This window comes from Drosophila sulfurigaster, chromosome 2L, assembly GCF_023558435.1.
Source record: "Drosophila sulfurigaster albostrigata strain 15112-1811.04 chromosome 2L, ASM2355843v2, whole genome shotgun sequence".
Lineage (NCBI taxonomy): Eukaryota > Metazoa > Arthropoda > Insecta > Diptera > Drosophilidae > Drosophila > Drosophila sulfurigaster.
This window is the reverse complement of record NC_084881.1, coordinates 4,783,827-4,802,674: the sequence shown is the minus strand read 5'-3', so window position 1 is coordinate 4,802,674 and position 18,848 is coordinate 4,783,827. Positions and strand designations below refer to the sequence as shown.

The 18,848-nt window shown below is 37.8% G+C and overlaps 1 long non-coding RNA gene across 1 annotated transcript; it reads right to left on the bottom strand.

The window, feature by feature from the left end:
- Positions 1-12,468: 12,468 nt before the first annotated feature.
- Positions 12,469-13,740, bottom strand: LOC133850341 (uncharacterized). Its single transcript, XR_009895623.1, has 2 exons — positions 13,412-13,740; positions 12,469-13,358 (listed from the first exon to the last, which is right to left on the bottom strand). It is a non-coding gene; the product is annotated as an uncharacterized LOC133850341 (long non-coding RNA).
- Positions 13,741-18,848: the final 5,108 nt, after the last annotated feature.

Below are 18,848 nucleotides of genomic sequence, written 5' to 3'. Positions count from 1 at the left end.
AAAAATAAATGCCTATAATTATGATATTTGGAATACAAAGGAAATAGTAAGTAATAACAAACCAGCGTCATTTTGTTATGATACTTATAATTTTTACAAATACAAAATGATCAATCTATGTACTAAATATAAATTTCACTACTAAATCTCTTATTTATTACACAAAGAATAAAAGATAATAATACATAAAAGAATGTGAGAACCTATATAAATATATAATATATCCATGACAAGACGTTTATATCACGAACTTTTTTAGCAATTACCGCTGCTAAGGCGGTAAAAACCATTCTCTCAATCCAATTAATTTAAGTTAAAAAATGCCTTGTAACTTTCAACTCTTGCGTAATGTTGCGAAATATATATTTTAAAATACAAAACAAAATAAAATGTTATAGCCCCCACACTGAGACGTGTTTCGGTGGGCCACAGTGGCACGTTGTACAAGTGGTGTAAATTTCAACCTACTGGGCGAAAAATAAACTAAATCGGTATATCTAGAGAATGTTGTAGGGATTTTTGAAAATATTGATTTATGCCATTTTGATAAACAAACAACAACAGTCAAGTGTCCTCGACTGTGAGATATCCGCAACCCAATTTCATTTAAAGCAAAATATTGCGGTCTTAAATTTTAAATATACATACCAAATTAATATACCGTAAAAATAATAAAAATATACCATAGGTGGCATTCAAGATCCCATTGCAGTATGCAGTATAAAAATGACGAAATGATGAAAAATGAATTTGGGACTTTTTGCCAAATTGCGGCATTTTTACCATTTTTTATAAAATAAACAATTTTGGATTTTTTTTTTCAATTCGACCACGCCTTGCTTTCCGCTCACCTTACCAATTTGTTAAAGTTTCGGATTTTTTTTTTAAATTTATTTTAAAATATATTAATGTGCACTAAATGTATTTAATTCATACATTTTTAGCAAATTTGCATTATAAAGTTGATTTGGATCACTGAAAAATTAAATCAAAAATTTGTTAAGTTTTGTGACTCCATATTTTGATGTCCAGTTAATAATTTATTCTTCCCAACGCTTTTCCTACAACTCCAAAAAATCCAGCCTGATTATTTCGAATTCATTATGTCCACCTTCTTCAACCTAATTATCATTATTGTCTACACATGCCCCTGTTATTGGAAGCTCAAAATCAAGAGATTCTAAAAGAGCTATAACATGGTAGCTTTTTTTATAATATAATCCTTGGCGTTCATTTAGATTTATAGTTGAAAGCAGTGTCAGCGGAATCCAATGCTCTATTAAACACATCTGCTATAGTATTTAGGCGACTCTTTTTCCTTGCATGAGAACACATATCGCGTTTGTTCAATTATTTCAAATGCTAATTTTGACTTTAACCTTGGTCCTGCCTCAGTATACATACGTCAAGCGTTTAAGACCAGGTTTTTCGCGTGGATCATCATCTTAAGAAACTCAATTTTGAACGAGGATGCAAGCCATTGCGCATGCTTTTCTGTTGCATTTTGGAGAATTAGTGTTAATCAATCCGAATAACTGCTTAAGCTTATATATTATTAAGATTTTCTGAACATCACTTTATTAGTTTTCATCGATATTTTGCAAAACAAACTGCTTCACAACAGATTTTTGGCGGTTGTTGTTGCTCCCAAAATCATTCAATGTTGAATGACAACACGTAAATACAACTGCAACATTGAGTATTGCCGTAAATAGGGCAAAAACGGACAAAAATGTTAACCACTATTTGATTGTTAACAGTTTAGTTAATAACATTCAGCTTTAAAATTGCTTCGACTAGCCTAAACTTATAAGTTACACTCCACAGAAGCATAAATACATATGCTAGCACGGACCTAAAAACATACCAACAACATATTGCACGATTGGACAATATATCACATGTACCAAATATTTAGTGCTATTAATTAATTTTACATACCTTGACGATTAAATCCCATATTTAAACTTTTTTTTTCATTTACAATTTAAAGGTAAAACTTACAGAAAAAAATCGCTAACTTTCGCGCCAATTTTTTTTTTTTTGAGTATCATAGTCTTTAAATATGAACAAATAACAAAATACCAATGAAGTCTAAATTTTTTTAAAAATATGTTTCAGTATTCTTGAAGTATTCTAATTCAAAAAATAAAGTCAATTTAATAATACAGAACACAAAAAAAAATGTAAAAATGCCGTAATTCGGGACTTTTTGCCCATAGGGCACTGCAGTAGGCGTTTTCCCCATACAAACGTTTTTCTTTAATATCTTCGACATTTTTTAATGATTGCAACCAAACTTTCAGAAATCATAAAGACTATATTTATTATTGAATGTAAAAATTATTATATGTTATATATTTATATATAAAGTAAGTTCTAGACTGTGTACATATGTACAAATTTTCGTGTACACAGAGAAGATATGTACATACAAACATATGTATGCTGTTGGAGGGTAGTGCAACATTGAATGGTACGAACGTGTTGCTAATGCATCTTCTTCAATGTTAAGTTATGAGGCAAAGTTTCTTTAGCAGACCAATTGCTGCAATGTGGGTCACACAGCTATTACGTGTGAATGAATAACTACGTGCGCGTAGGTGTTTTTAGAGGGGCTTACGAGTAACTGTCCACATCGATACTCAACCATTCCATTTCACATTGCAATTTCGTTTCTTTCTTTTAATGTCTTTAATTCCATTAGGATTTAACTGAAAATACTTTTAAGGATTTAGTGTCTCGATATATTACTCGACTATTTTCCTGGTGTAAATTTATTTGAGAGAAAATGTATTCGATATAATAAACAATCTTAGCTCAGAATAGAGTTTTAAGCCAGAGCTATAAGAATAACCATTATATATTTTTTATAATGGTTTCAGTTTTTTATTCACTGTAAATAGTGTCGCAAGCAATATTTTTGGTTAGAGAATTACGCATATATAAAATATATTGAATATATTATTTCTTACTTCTGTTTTTTTAGAGAATTATTATCGGTTATATCTAAAACTTAAAAAATTATGCATAAACAGTTTAGCAGCAGTTTTATCATGAAAATATTCGTATTCCAAACAAAACAAGTAAGAAAAATACAGTGCTCGACTGTGAGATACTCGTTAAATTAAAATATTGCCGTAACATTCTCAAAAAAATATACTAAAATAATATACTATATAGTAAAAGCACTCTCCACTCACGTCTTGGGGCTATTAAGCCGAGCACCTTCAATACCTGAAGACATAAGCGATATGTGGGCGCTCATATCTCACTCTCTGCGAGCTTCGGCAGAAGAAGTGCTTGGATTCCAGCGTCCTCTAACAAGGAATCCATGGTACGATCAGGAGTGTCATGACGCAACAGCTGCAAAAGACGCCGCCTACAGAAGAACACTGCAGGCTGGGGCGACACGAGCTATTGTGGATGTCTACAGGTCGAGAAGAAGAGACGAAAAACGCCTTTTCAGACGCAAGATGAAAGAGCAGGAAAGGCGAGAGTGTGAGAGCATAGAGAGCAGCAGATGCAGAAATGAAGAACGTAACTTCTACCAGAGGGTCAAGCGTCTGACCCAAGGATTTAAGACTGGTGCAGTGGCGTGCAGGGACGATGATGGAAATCTTGTCACAGAAGCAGAGGTCGTGCTGAAGTTATGGAGGGATCACTTCTCGAGTCTGTTATCTGGCTCAAGCACAGACTCTGAAGACTATGATCCACGAACCCCAATCTATGGCACTGATATTGAAGTGCCAATCCCAAGTCATATCGAAGTCAAGGATGCAATCCAACGGCTTAAAAACAACAAGTCTGCATGTGCTGACGGCCTGCCGGTGATATGTTGGTAGGGAGCATGCACCAACTAATCAGTAAGATATGGCTCACGGAGAGCATGCCCGAAGATTGGAACCTCAGCATGATCTGTCCCATCCTGAAGAAGGGTGATACCACGTTGCGCACCAACTACCGCGGAATTAGTCTTCTTCCAGTTGCATACAAGGTCCTAACGAGCGTATTGTGTGAAAGACTGAAACCCCATGCTGAAGCACTGATTGGACCTTATCAGTGCGGGTTCAGGCCTGGCAAGTCCACCGTTGACCAGATTTTCACCTTGCACCAAATCCTGGAGAAGTCTTACGAAAACCAGATTGACACGTACCATCTCTTCGTCGACTACAAAGCCGCATTTGATAGCCCCCGGCGAGATCGCCTATATGCCGCCATGTCTGAGCTTGGTATACCAGCAAAGTCTAGTCAGACTTTGCAGAATGACATTGAGCAACACCATCAGCTTAACATCCAAGCCACGAGTAATTGTTGTCGTATTCATCTTCGTTGCAAAACTACACATGCATACACATATCAATATACCTGAGTATGTAGATTAGGGCGGGTCAATTTTTTTTCGCAAAAATCGTCCCCCATAATCGGAATCTTCGAAGAATTCTAAGAAAATTTCACCATGAAACCATGTGTCTAAAATGAATTCCTAGTCCGCGCCGTGAAGCTTAAAGATTGCACTATGAGGTACATAAGGTATTTCGAGGTATTTAAGACATTTTAATGTATTTAAAAAAAAATACGCATTTTCCAATTATGTTGGAGTCAATTCTGATTCATTTTTTTACAACAAATTTTATAATTTTTTTTTTAAATTTATTTAACTTATAATTTTTTTTTTAATTCAACAAAAAACCAACTAGCCATGTACTGAGCCTCATATAAGAAAGTTGGAGCAATTGTAGTGTACCAAAACCTTATCAGGCTTTAGAAGGCACTGATTGTCCGTGATCGAGCTTGGTAGGTTGCGTATTCTTGCTATGCTCGGTTCTAGCTCGTCGGATTGGTCGGGGTTCTTCCTCACTCGATCACTTGCGGCTACGCTAACACATGCAAATAGTTAATACGCAGACGGAATATACAAAAGAAAGCTTTATAGGAATCAAAAAGAACAATAAAAAGAGTTTTCGCGCCGACACACGCTTTAGTGGAGTTTTCTTCTAAGAAATTACCTAGTAGAGGAATCTAGATGTTGAGTTCCTCATCTCTACCCTCCCGACCATGGTAACTTTCGATTTTTTATAAGTTACCCTACTTTAAATTATATTTAAGTTTTCTATATATTCGACATCTTCCCTTCGTTTACTCGACAGACCATATTAAGCAAAATTAGCAAAACATTATTTCATTAATCACTTCATGTGAAATTTTAATTAATAAAGAATTCATGATACTCCGTTTGTTACATACATATGTGATATGATTACTAATATTTACAAAATTAATTCAAGTCTGAGACGTACTCGTGATAATTTCATTTGATTAACAATTAGGCACATTTATATAATCATTTGTGTCATTAAAGTTACCTTTTGTAACTTCTACTTGTTTAAGTTAACTTACTCAGATGTCGTTTTTCTTACGGTCGTGGTACCATGACGAAGATGAGTGACGATGATAATGTTGTGTTGATAACGATATAATACTATATGAGAAAATATACAGATAATTAATATAAATGTACCAAAATTAGAATTCTTTCATTTTTTTTTTTTTCGTATCCACGAGTATGCCTCAACAATTTTTCATTAGAATTATTAATTTTACGTTTACAAATTTAATACAAAATAACTAGAAGATACAGACGATGTAATTCGTGAAACTTCTCAGCAAATCATAGCAGCATGCAGAAAGATTGATACAATATAAATGAACTTATTGTTGTTGCATTGTGGATTGTGGTACTGTTGTTGTACTATGCACTACTCATCCAGTGTATTCTTGGTTTTCAGGCGTATGTGCCTGTATGTGCTCCGCTAATATTCAAATCAAACTTGGCCGTGATCTCGGGTGTATGTCGGGGACGGTCAGAATCACAGTCTTTTGGTACTCCGTTGGGCAGCCAATCTGGTTGTGATCTCCGACCAAATTTGTGCACCCAATATATAGTTGTTCACTAGGCCACACGGCGCTCTATAGTTGTAATAGAGGTTGAATGGACCATTAGTGGCCCACAGAGGCTACCATCCGCCAGTGCCGAGCTCGATGAGCCGAATTTCTGGGGATTCTATGCCTTTATTGGAGAGATATGGTTAGAAACTACACTGACAATTAATTCCACTTCATACCTGTATTAATTATGAAATTTATCACTGCACTGTTTATATATTTATTTATATATAGACGTCTATCCTCACATATATTCTCACTTGGGGTCGATCTGGTATTTTTCCACTGCCAGATTATATAATTCGCAGATTCACGTGGGATTATAAAATTCGGTGGCCGCCAGACAATAAATACGTCTGCTTTGACTAATTGCTTTTTCTCTAATGCTAAGCTCGCTTCACTTTCGACTGTACTCCACTGCACCGCATGGTAAGCCGAGCTTTTGCAAGAGCTTTGCGAAGACAGTGATAAGCAAGTGCAGATAGTGAGATGACTAAGTTAGGGTGCGTCAATATTTAGAACAGAAAAAACAAAAAAAAAGTTGGGAAATTTGAAACTTCTATTATTACACTATATTTTCCGCTCACTACACACCCCCACCCCAGATAATGGCACAGGGTATACCCTAAGAGACATTATCGATATCGCCTTACTATTGTGATTTCTTAATTCTTATATCTTTTAAATGAAATGTACCAAGTTTTTCCCTTTTAGATCTGCTAACTCATAATAATAAGAACTACGTTTCTGGATTACTTTTGCCTGAATAAATAAAGGTGCCAACTTTGAACTAAATCTTTTCCAGCATTACTTTGAGTGAAATTCTGGCAAAAACTACGTCACCAGTATTTAGTTGAACATTTCTGCTTCTTAAGTTGTACCTATTGGCATTCTCTTCATGAACTTGACTTATTTTATTTTTCGCGTCTTGTCGAGCCAATTGTAAAGCATCAGGTGACTGGATTGCAACGTCATCACATAAAAGATCCAAATTACGAAGCAAAGTATAATCTTTTCCATTTAAGATCATATTTTGACCGAAAGCTAAGAAATATGGTGAGTAACCAGTGCTTCGATGCATGGTTGCTCTTAGCGCTCCGCTAATGGCACTTAGATTTGCATCCCAATTAGTATGATCATTGCCAATATAAGCACGAATGGCTGCTAAAACTGACCGATTCAATCGCTCGCTTGCGTTAGCCTGAGGCGAATAGATGGCTGTACAACGATGTGTTATACCAAACTTGGTTAGGAATGCTTCGAATAAACTAGACTTAAATTGTGACCCGTTATCTGTTAAGATGACTTCTGAACTCAAATGTGTAAAATATATTATTCTCAAGATAACTACAAATTCTGGGGGCCGTAAACTTCTTAAGTGGAGAAAGAAAATGAAATTTGGTATGGTGGTCTACTAGGACTAACAATCCTATGTTTCCGGACTTTGTTCGGGGATATGGACCTAACAAATCAAGATATAATTTCTGGAATGGCCGGTCCGATGTCATAGGTTTCCCCATAGGCGGTCTTAGTACTACATTAGGAGCTTTTGTGCTGTGACACACATTACACTTTGATATATAATTCCGTATTTGGCTAACCATTCGTGGCCAAAATAGGTATCGTTTTAATTTCTACTGTTTTTGCCATGCCACAATGTGCTGAGCCTGGTGCATCATGAGCTTGATATAAAACTTCCTGAACAAGTCCTGCGGGAACCCATAATTTCCATACATGGTCGTTTTATACTCACTGCCTTTGTTAAAATCTGTTCGTTTATACACATATCCGTCTACAACTTTAAGGTCAGGTAGTTTGGTTTGATTCAGCTGGATTTTCTCGATCAAGTTCAAGTATTCAACAGATTTAAACTGATCTGCTTGTAAATTCACTATTGGATTAACGATATCGAATTCCTCTACAGATGGTTCATTGCGACGTGAAAGAGCGTCGGCAACCACGTTCTCAGAACCTCGTCTGTGTATAATGGAGAAAGAAAAAGCTTGTAACTTCATTGACCAACGAGCCAGTCTTCCGGATAAATCCTTCTGCCTCATCAGCCACTGCAAAGATGCATGGTCTGTGATTACAAGAAAATCTTGTCCCTCAATATAAGAACGAAACTTCTTTATTCCTTTCAAAACGGCAAGACACTCCAGTTCGGTTACGGAATAGTTACGCTGGGCTTTTGATAGTTTTTCGGACATGAATGCTATTGGTAGCTCGATCCCATCTCGTTCTTGTGCTAAAACACAACCAATTCCGTATGAACTAGCGTCACACAACAAAATAAACTTTTTTGAAAAATCAGGTGTTATTAATATTGGTGCTCCTGTTAGACAATTCTTGAGTGCAATAAAAGCTTTGTTGGCATCTTCATTCCAACTAATCGTTTTCTTCCCTTTCAACAACTCAGTCAGTGGAAAACTAATGGTGGCATAATTTTCGACAAATCGTCGATACCATCCAGTTAGACCCAAAAATCGACGCAACTGTTTTATAGAGGATGGAATGGGAAAATCTGTGATAGAATTAATTTTATCTGGATCTGTCATTATCCTGCCTTGTCCTATGATAAACCCAAGATACTTAATTTCGCGCATACAAAATTTTGATTTACCCACATTGATAGTAAGATTAGCTTTACGTAAACATAACGCTATTTCTTGTAGTAGAATAAGATGCGAATCAAAATCATCCGATAAGATAAGTAAGTCATCTAGATATACAAAAACTCTAGTTCGGAGATGTGAAGGTATAACTTGATCCATAAGTCGACAAAGTGTTTGAGCTGCATTACACAACCCGAATGGCATCATTTTATATTGATAGAGAGGACGATTTGGAATGGTAAAGGCGGTGTATTGCCGTGAGGGCTCATCGAGTGGAATTTGCCAGTAAGCATGCTTCATATCCAATCCCGTAATAAAACTAGCTGGCGGCAATCTACTTAGTATGCCGTCTATATGTGGTAGTGGATAAGCATCTCGCCTTGTTACTTTATTTATCTCCCGCGAATCAAGACATAGTCTACACTTGTCTCCTTTCTTTACTAACACACAGTTACTGCTCCACGGACTGTTGGAGACTTCGATAACATCTAAAGCTAGCATGTTATCAACTTCTGCAAACATTAATTTTTCAATAGCTGGTGAGACCGGCCAATGCCGTTGCTTGATGGGCCTAGTTCCTTCTACCTCTATTGAGTGTTTAATTAGACTAGTGCGTCCCAGACCCTCTCTTGTAAATGACGGAAACATTTCAATCATGGCCTGAAGACGTTTTTCTTCTTCTACAGATAATTTATGAAATTTTGGTTGTTCATCTTGAGCATCAGACGACCCAACATCAAGTTCACATATCTCAGTTTGAGCTCTTATTTTATCAATCAATCCAAACTTCTTCCAGAAATCTATTCCCAGATAAACATTCTGTTTTAAATCAGGAATGATAAACAATTCCAAACTATCAGATTTCTCACGATATCTCACTTCAGTTATAAGTTTTCCAACCACATTACTTTTAGTTCCATTAGCCGTTAGAATGGCTCCTGAACACTTTTAGATTTGTTATTTGCTAATATTTCTGCTGCTGCTGTTCCACCTGCGCAACTTATTGTCGCTCCGGAATCTAATAAAGCTAAATATGGTTTACCTTCAATGGTTACTTCAGAATAAAGTCGTTCATCCGAACTCAAAATAATGGATGAAATTATTTTCTTACGATTAGCTCGAATGGTTTTCCAATATAGTCTTAAACGTTTAGTTGACCGTTTAGGTTTATGATTAAGTTTAATAAAATCTAAACTTGCGAATATTCTTTCACGAGTCTTCTTATAATTCTCTAATCTTATATGGTAGGGAACAAAAGAATTATTACTAAATATTTTTTTAGTCGAGACAGTAATGTCATTTGAATCAATGTCTCTTTTCGCTTGTATTGATTGCGATTCAAGTTTATTCTCAATATCGGACGTGCTTACTTGGGATTCTTGGACACGTCCGCAGTTCGGTTTCCCGATGGATTACATTTCTGGCAACGTGGCTTAAAAGTCTCCTTAGCGCCACATCCATAACAGAATATGTTACGCTGCTCTAAACAATCGTCGAACCTGTGACCAGATTTGTCACAATTCCAACAAATTGGTGCAGAAGATTTCTTCTGGAATGCTAATATTTCTTCTCCTAATATTTCAGAGTCTCTTGACTGTAACTCACTTTCATCATTATAAGCTATCTCATTTACGTACGAACGAAGTGTTCGCGGCTTAAAAACTTTACATCAGAATAAAATAATTCATGCTTCCGCACGGCCTCGCGTAACTGAGATCTTTTAGAAATTTTAAAATGCAATAGCTCATGGTGTAGACTGGGTTGAGAATTGCGGATCAATATATCGACTATCTGGTCTTCAGACAAACTCCTTTGTAGTCTATCTGCTAGATCCTCAATTGCAAATTGAAAGTCGTCAAAAGGTTCATTTACCCCTTGATGTCTTTTCCTAATCTTATCCATCAAATCTAAATCTGTTTCACCTTCGTCGAATCTTTCACGAAACTCTTTACAGAAGGTTTCCCAAGTGAAGTTGTCATGGTTACGATGGAACTTCCAATACCAGTCACTTGCTTTGCCATTAAACAATAAATGTAGATGATCACACAAAACTTTATAATCTCTATTAAGATTTTGATCTGTAAGAGATCGAACTCGATAGATAAATTCGTCCATATGTATACATTGTTTTGACCCGTCAAACTTAATTCTCCAATTTTGAATAATGTTCGATACCTTTTCTGGAGGTATACTAGAATAAGATTCAGATCTGGGTACGCTGTTTCTACCCTGATTTGTATTGACTGCTGGACTATTGTTTCTGACTTGACTAGAGTAAGAGTCTTGTTGCGGTGGTATACTGGACTGAACTGATGATAAATGTTCATTAACTTCAAGTTTTTTGGATATAAAAGATGTTAATTCTTCCATCATTTGCGCTTGTTGAACTGCCATACTTGCTTGGATATAGTTAGCTATTTCTACTTGAGACATTGGCTCTACCAACCGTCTTGTGGATGATCTGGTGGTCATACCTGAATAAGTAGTAGTTGCTCGGCCTCTACCTCTATAATTCTTAGCTTTAGATTGCCTTTGCAAGCTATCATTAGCTACTTCAGATTCGTTTGCACTTGCTGGTAACGAAGCCGCTGCATTTAGTTCTACTGATAAGTTGTTATTTGAATAACTCAAAACATTGAGAGTACAATTTGTACTACAAGTTGGACAAGCCGTTTTTTCTCTTATGGCTTCACGAATACAATTTGCATGGAACTTATGGTTACAAGGAGTCTTAGCTACAAGTTCTGTATCTACTAAAACCTCATTGCAAATACCACAAAATGGGCTTTGATCTCGCAAAGTCGCTTGAATATTATCGGTGCTGCGTTCGAGTGGCATTTTGAATAAAATTTATCAAAATCATATAAACATTAGGTCTGTCTTTCAACGTAATGGAATCTGTACGAATATAATTAACTAGGCGTAATTTGTTAAGAAGGAAATCCCCTTATTGTAACTAAAGGCTATTTTAAGTTTGTGATATAATTAATCATGATGGACATAATCTGATATAAACTGAATTATGTAATCCTTATCATGACGATCCTTTTTATTTAAATACATTACAGTCTTTCTTGAAATCCAAATCAGTAAGTTCACCACTAGATCTTCTTGGTCGTGCACCCCGAAGAACTAAGTGCCATCGTTGGATCCAAAGTGTGATTCTAGAGTACTACTATTGAAATATCATCCAAGAATATACTATCATGAATGAACGCAAAGCTTTATAATAGTGAAAGATTAAAGAATGTGCACCAGAAGTCTCTAGATCTGTTTTGGTCGATAAATTACTGAGTAGTAACTTACATCGCATATTCCTAAACCAGATTCTAAAACACTTCCATATGAACCTCAAAAATCCAGTCCTATTATAATTAAGCTATTTGAATTTTGGATGGAATAGACGAGTGAATGTGGGATATTTATGTTTTTCTTGCTCGGGTCCCACGCTTGGGCGCCAATTTTACTTGTGTGTAGTGTACCAAAACCTTATCAGGCTTTAGAAGGCACTGATTGTCCGTGATCGAGCTTGGTAGGTTGCGTATTCTTGCTATGCTCGGTTCTAGCTCGTCGGATTGGTCGGGGTTCTTCCTCACTCGATCACTTGCGGCTACGCTAACACATGCAAATAGTTAATACGCAGACGGAATATACAAAAGAAAGCTTTATAGGAATCAAAAGAACAATAAAAGAGTTTTCGCGCCGACACACGCTTTAGTGGAGTTTTCTTCTAAGAAATTACCTAGTAGAGGAATCTAGATGTTGAGTTCCTCATCTCTACCCTCCCGACCATGGTAACTTTCGATTTTTTATAAGTTACCCTACTTTAAATTATATTTAAGTTTTCTATATATTCGACATCTTCCCTTCGTTTACTCGACAGACCATATTAAGCAAAATTAGCAAAACATTATTTCATTAATCACTTCATGTGAAATTTTAATTAATAAAGAATTCATGATACTCCGTTTGTTACATACATATGTGATATGATTACTAATATTTACAAAATTAATTCAAGTCTGAGACGTACTCGTGATAATTTCATTTGATTAACAATTAGGCACATTTATATAATCATTTGTGTCATTAAAGTTACCTTTTGTAACTTCTACTTGTTTAAGTTAACTTACTCAGATGTCGTTTTTCTTACGGTCGTGGTACCATGACGAAGATGAGTGACGATGATAATGTTGTGTTGATAATGATATAATACTATATGAGAAAATATACAGATAATTAATATAAATGTACCAAAATTAGAATTCTTTCATTTTTTTGTCGTATCCACGAGTATGCCTCAACAATTTTTCATTAGAATTATTAATTTTACGTTTACAAATTTAATACAAAATAACTAGAAGATACAGACGATGTAATTCGTGAAACTTCTCAGCAAATCATAGCAGCATGCAGAAAGATTGATACAATATAAATGAACTTATTGTTGTTGCATTGTGGATTGTGGTACTGTTGTTGTACTATGCACTACTCATCCAGTGTATTCTTGGTTTTCAGGCGTATGTGCCTGTATGTGCTCCGCTAATATTCAAATCAAACTTGGCCGTGATCTCGGGTGTATGTCGGGGACGGTCAGAGTCACAGTCTTTTGGTACTCCGTTGGGCAGCCAATCTGGTTGTGATCTCCGACCAAATTTGTGCACCCAATATATAGTTGTTCACTAGGGCCACACGGCGCTCTATAGTTGTAATAGAGGTTGAATGGACCATTAGTGGCCCACAGAGGCTACCATCCGCCAGTGCCGAGCTCGATGAGCCGAATTTCTGGGGATTCTATGCCTTTATTGGAGATATGGTTAGAAACTACACTGACAATTAATTACACTTCATACCTGTATTAATTATGAAATTTATCACTGCACTGTTTATATATTTATTTATATATAGACGTCTATCCTCACATATATTCTCACTTGGGGTCGATCTGGTATTTTTCCACTGCCAGATTATATAATTCGCAGATTCACGTGGGATTATAAAATTCGGTGGCCGCCAGACAATAAATACGTCTGCTTTGACTAATTGCTTTTTCTCTAATGCTAAGCTCGCTTCACTTTCGACTGTACTCCACTGCACCGCATGGTAAGCCGAGCTTTTGCAAGAGCTTTGCGAAGACAGTGATAAGCAAGTGCAGATAGTGAGATGACTAAGTTAGGGTGCGTCAATATTTAGAACAGCAAAAAAAAAAGTTGGGAAATTTGAAACTTCTATTATTACACTATATTTTCCGCTCACTACACAATGCGTACGTAACTTTTAACGAAGTAAGGTATCGGTCTGAAAATTGAAATATATATTCAAAGGCATTTTAAGCAACTAAATAAAAGTGGGCGTGGCATGATAAAAGGCGGAATTTAATTTTATTTTTATTATAAAGTTTATTTGCTTGCAAAGAAATATAAGAAGAAGAATATAAGAAGCTTTCTAAAGATAAGCTTTAGAAATATAGTAATATTAAAGCTTTTGTGAAGCTTTTTTGCATTCCTCTTATAACAAATTATTTAAATGATAATTAATTTTGCGGTAAAACTTGTCAACCAACAGCAGTGGCGTAGGTGTGGGGCAAGAGCATAAGTCCCTATTGGTAAATTATCCCAGGGCACCGAACGATGTGTGCAGTTGTTAACACATGTCTCACGACGAGTTATGCCACAGAGTCGAGATGCTGTTATGTCATTGACATTAGAAAGTCGTTCCAAAGTTCCTCAAATTGAGTCAAGGAAAGACTTGAGATTCTAATAAGATGACGTTATATTCCAAGTCAACAAAATTGCAAAAATTACCTACTTGTTGGAAAGCAAATAAACTTTATAATAAAAAATAAAATTAAATTCCGCCTTTTATCATGCCACGCCCACTTTTATTTAGTTGCTTAAATTGCCTTTGAATATATATTTCAATTTTCAGACCGATACCTTACTTCGTTAAAAAGTTACGTACGCATTGCTCCAACTTTCTTATATGAGGCTCAGTACATGGCTAGTTGGTTTTTTTTGTTGAATTAAAAAAAAAATTATAAGTTAAATAAATTTAAAAAAAAAATTATAAAATTTGTTGTAAAAAAATGAATCAGAATTGACTCCAACATAATTGGAAAATGCGTATTTTTTTTTAAATACATTAAAATGTCTTAAATACCTCGAAATACCTTATGTACCTCATAGTGCAATCTTTAAGCTTCACGGCGCGGACTAGGAATTCATTTTAGACACATGGTTTCATGGTGAAATTTTCTTAGAATTCTTCGTAGATTCCGATTATGGGGGACGATTTTCACGATTTTTTGGACAGGAACAAATTGACCCGCCCTAATGTAGATAGTATCTACTAGATACATAGTCGCATACATACAAACGAAAGCATAGCATGCGTTTTTGCCCATACAAAATAACTTTAATAACTTCAACAATTTCTATCTGATCACAACCAAATTTTCAGGAATCACAATTACTATTGTTATTATGTATATACCAAAATTCGCTCTAGCTTTAAAATTACGCTTGTTATTCGATTTTTATTGATGTGCAGGGTGGGAGTAGGCGTGGCAAAAATTTGAAACAAACTTGATCTAAGTGGAAACATAACATGTCGGACATGGCTAGATCGTCTCGGCTGTTGGCGCTGTTGGCTGTTGGGTCGGAGATGCCTTCTTCTACCTGTTACATATATTTCCTGCCGGCACAAAGTTATAATACCCTTCTACCCTATGGGTAGCGGGTATAATAAAAAACTTCTAGTGGCACTTCGAAACCTCAATGACCATGTCGGAAAATGGAAATGATCACTGAAAATAATTTTGATTAACCATTTGAGCCTTAAAATGCAATTGAGAAGAAAGCAAAAGAAGCATTTAATTAGGAAATGTCTTTAACTTTTTTATAAACTTTGTAGCTTTTTAACATGTTGCACAAAATTAATAAGATATTTAAGAACTTTATATTCTCTTTAACCTTATGATTGGAATATGTATCTACAAAAGCCAATAGCTTTCACCACAGACACATTTTTCGATTGTACGTCTCAATGATTCCAATCTGGTTAACAGATCCTTGCAAAGTGGTCCCTGTGAGGGGCATCCATAGCATGGTTTTCCGCCAGGTCCACACGGTTTCGTTGGAGGACATGTTGGTTTTGTTGGAGGACGTGTGGGTTTTGTTGGAGGACGTGTGGGTTTTGTTGGTGGACGTGTGGGCTTCGTTGGAGGACGTGTGGGTTTCGTTGGTGGACATGTCGGTTTCGTTGGTGGACGTGTGGGTTTCGTTGGAGGACGTGTGGGTTTCGTTGGAGGACGTGTGGGTTTCGTTGGAGGACGTGTGGGTTTCGTTGGTGGACGTGTGGGTTTCGTTGGGGACGTGTGGGTTTCGTTGGAGGACGTGTGGGTTTCGTTGGTGGACGTGTGGGTTTCGTTGGAGGACGTGTGGGTTTCGTTGGAGGACGTGTGGGTTTCGTTGGAGGACGTGTGGGCTTCGTTGGAGGACGTGTGGGTTTCGTTGGAGGACGTGTGGGTTTCGTTGGAGGACATGTTGGCTTAGTTGGTGGACGTGTGGGCTTCGTTGGAGGACGTGTGGGTTTCGTTGGTGGACATGTCGGTTTTGTTGGTGGACATGTTGGTTTCGTTGGTGGACATGTGGGTTTAGTTGGTGGACAAGTTGGTTTCGTTGGTGGACATGTGGGTTTAGTTGGTGGACAAGTTGGTTTTGTTGGTGGACATGTGGGTTTTGTTGGTGGACATGTGGGTTTAGTAGGAGGACATGTGGGTTTCGTTGGTGGACATGTGGGTTTTGTTGGTGGACAAGTTGGTTTCGTTGGTGGACATGTGGGTTTAGTAGGAGGACAAGTTGGTTTCGTTGGTGGACATGTGGGTTTAGTTGGTGGACAAGTTGGTTTTGTTGGTGGACATGTGGGTTTTGTTGGTGGACATGTGGGTTTAGTAGGAGGACATGTCGGTTTTGTTGGTGGACAAGTTGGTTTTGTTGGTGGACAAGTTGGTTTCGTTGGTGGACATGTGGGTTTAGTAGGAGGACATGTCGGTTTTGTTGGTGGACAAGTTGGTTTTGTTGGTGGACAAGTTGGTTTCGTTGGCGGACAAGTTGGTTTCGTTGGTGGGCATGTCGGTTTTGTTGGTGGACATGTGGGTTTAGTAGGAGGACATGTCGGTTTTGTTGGTGGACAAGTTGGTTTCGTTGGTGGACATGTCGGTTTTGTTGGTGGACAAGTTGGTTTCGTTGGTGGACATGTGGGTTTCGTTGGTGGACAAGTTGGTTTCGTTGGTGAACATGTCGGTTTTGTTGGTGGACAAGTTGGTTTTGTTGGTGGACATGTGGGTTTTGTTGGTGGACATGTGGGTTTAGTAGGAGGACATGTGGGTTTCGTTGGTGGACATGTGGGTTTTGTTGGTGGACAAGTTGGTTTCGTTGGTGGACATGTGGGTTTAGTAGGAGGACAAGTTGGTTTCGTTGGTGGACATGTGGGTTTAGTTGGTGGACAAGTTGGTTTTGTTGGTGGACATGTGGGTTTTGTTGGTGGACATGTGGGTTTAGTAGGAGGACATGTCGGTTTTGTTGGTGGACAAGTTGGTTTTGTTGGTGGACAAGTTGGTTTCGTTGGTGGACATGTGGGTTTAGTAGGAGGACATGTCGGTTTTGTTGGTGGACAAGTTGGTTTTGTTGGTGGACAAGTTGGTTTCGTTGGTGGACATGTGGGTTTAGTAGGAGGACATGTCGGTTTTGTTGGTGGACAAGTTGGTTTTGTTGGTGGACAAGTTGGTTTCGTTGGCGGACAAGTTGGTTTCGTTGGTGGACATGTGGGTTTCGTTGGTGGACAAGTTGGTTTCGTTGGTGGACATGTCGGTTTTGTTGGTGGACAAGTTGGTTTCGTTGGTGGACATGTGGGTTTCGTTGGTGGACATGTCGGTTTTGTTGGTGGACATGTGGGTTTAGTAGGAGGACATGTCGGTTTTGTTGGTGGACAAGTTGGTTTTGTTGGTGGACAAGTTGGTTTCGTTGGTGGACATGTGGGTTTAGTAGGAGGACATGTCGGTTTTGTTGGTGGACAAGTTGGTTTTGTTGGTGGACATGTGGGTTTCGTTGGTGGACAAGTTGGTTTCGTTGGTGGACATGTCGGTTTTGTTGGTGGACAAGTTGGTTTCGTTGGCGGACAAGTTGGTTTCGTTGGTGGGCATGTCGGTTTTGTTGGTGGACATGTGGGTTTAGTAGGAGGACATGTCGGTTTTGTTGGTGGACAAGTTGGTTTTGTTGGTGGACATGTGGGTTTCGTTGGTGGACAAGTTGGTTTCGTTGGTGGACATGTCGGTTTTGTTGGTGGACAAGTTGGTTTTGTTGGTGGACAAGTTGGTTTCGTTGGTGGACATGTGGGTTTAGTAGGAGGACATGTCGGTTTTGTTGGTGGACACGTGGGTTTCGTTGGTGGACATGTCGGTTTTGTTGGTGGACATGTGGGTTTAGTAGGAGGACATGTCGGTTTTGTTGGTGGACGTGTGGGCTTTGTTGGTGGACGTGTGGGTTTTGTTGGTGGACAAGTTGGTTTCGTTGGTAGACAAGTTGGTTTCGTTGGCGGACGTGTGGGTTTTGTTGGTGGACATGTGGGTTTAGTAGGAGGACATGTCGGTTTTGTTGGTGGACAAGTTGGTTTCGTTGGTAGACAAGTTGGTTTCGTTGGCGGACGTGTGGGTTTTGTCGGAGGACATGTGGGTTTCGTTGGACGACATGTGGGCTTTGTTGGTGGACATGAGGGTTTTGTTGGACGACATGTGGGTTTCGTTGGAGGACACGTAGGTTTAGTTGGACGACATGTGGGCTTTGTTGGTGGACGAGTTGGACAAGTGGGTTTTTTTGGTGGTTTGGTACATTGTGGTTTAGTGGGTGAGCAAGTGCATGGAGGTCGGGTTGGCTGCGTCGGTTGGCATGGTTGTATAGGTTGCGTGCTCGGTGGTTTAGGAGGCCATGATCCCCACCCTATTGAGCCGCGATGTTTTGGAGCGCCTAGACATAAATTGGCAGAGCATAAAAGGAAATAGCTCCCTAAAAGTGGAACAGAACAATAATTTTATGAGACGTTTCTTTTAAATTTGAATCTTTTAATAGTACCAATAAGGAAGACGGTCGTCAATTTCATCCCAACAATTCACTTATCCCTTGACAGCCAGAGGAGTTAACTGAAACTGAGTTCTCTGTTGTGAGGTTTTAGAGTCTTATATATGATTTTACATGCCGCAATTGAACAAATAAGTTTTAAAAATAAATGTAAATA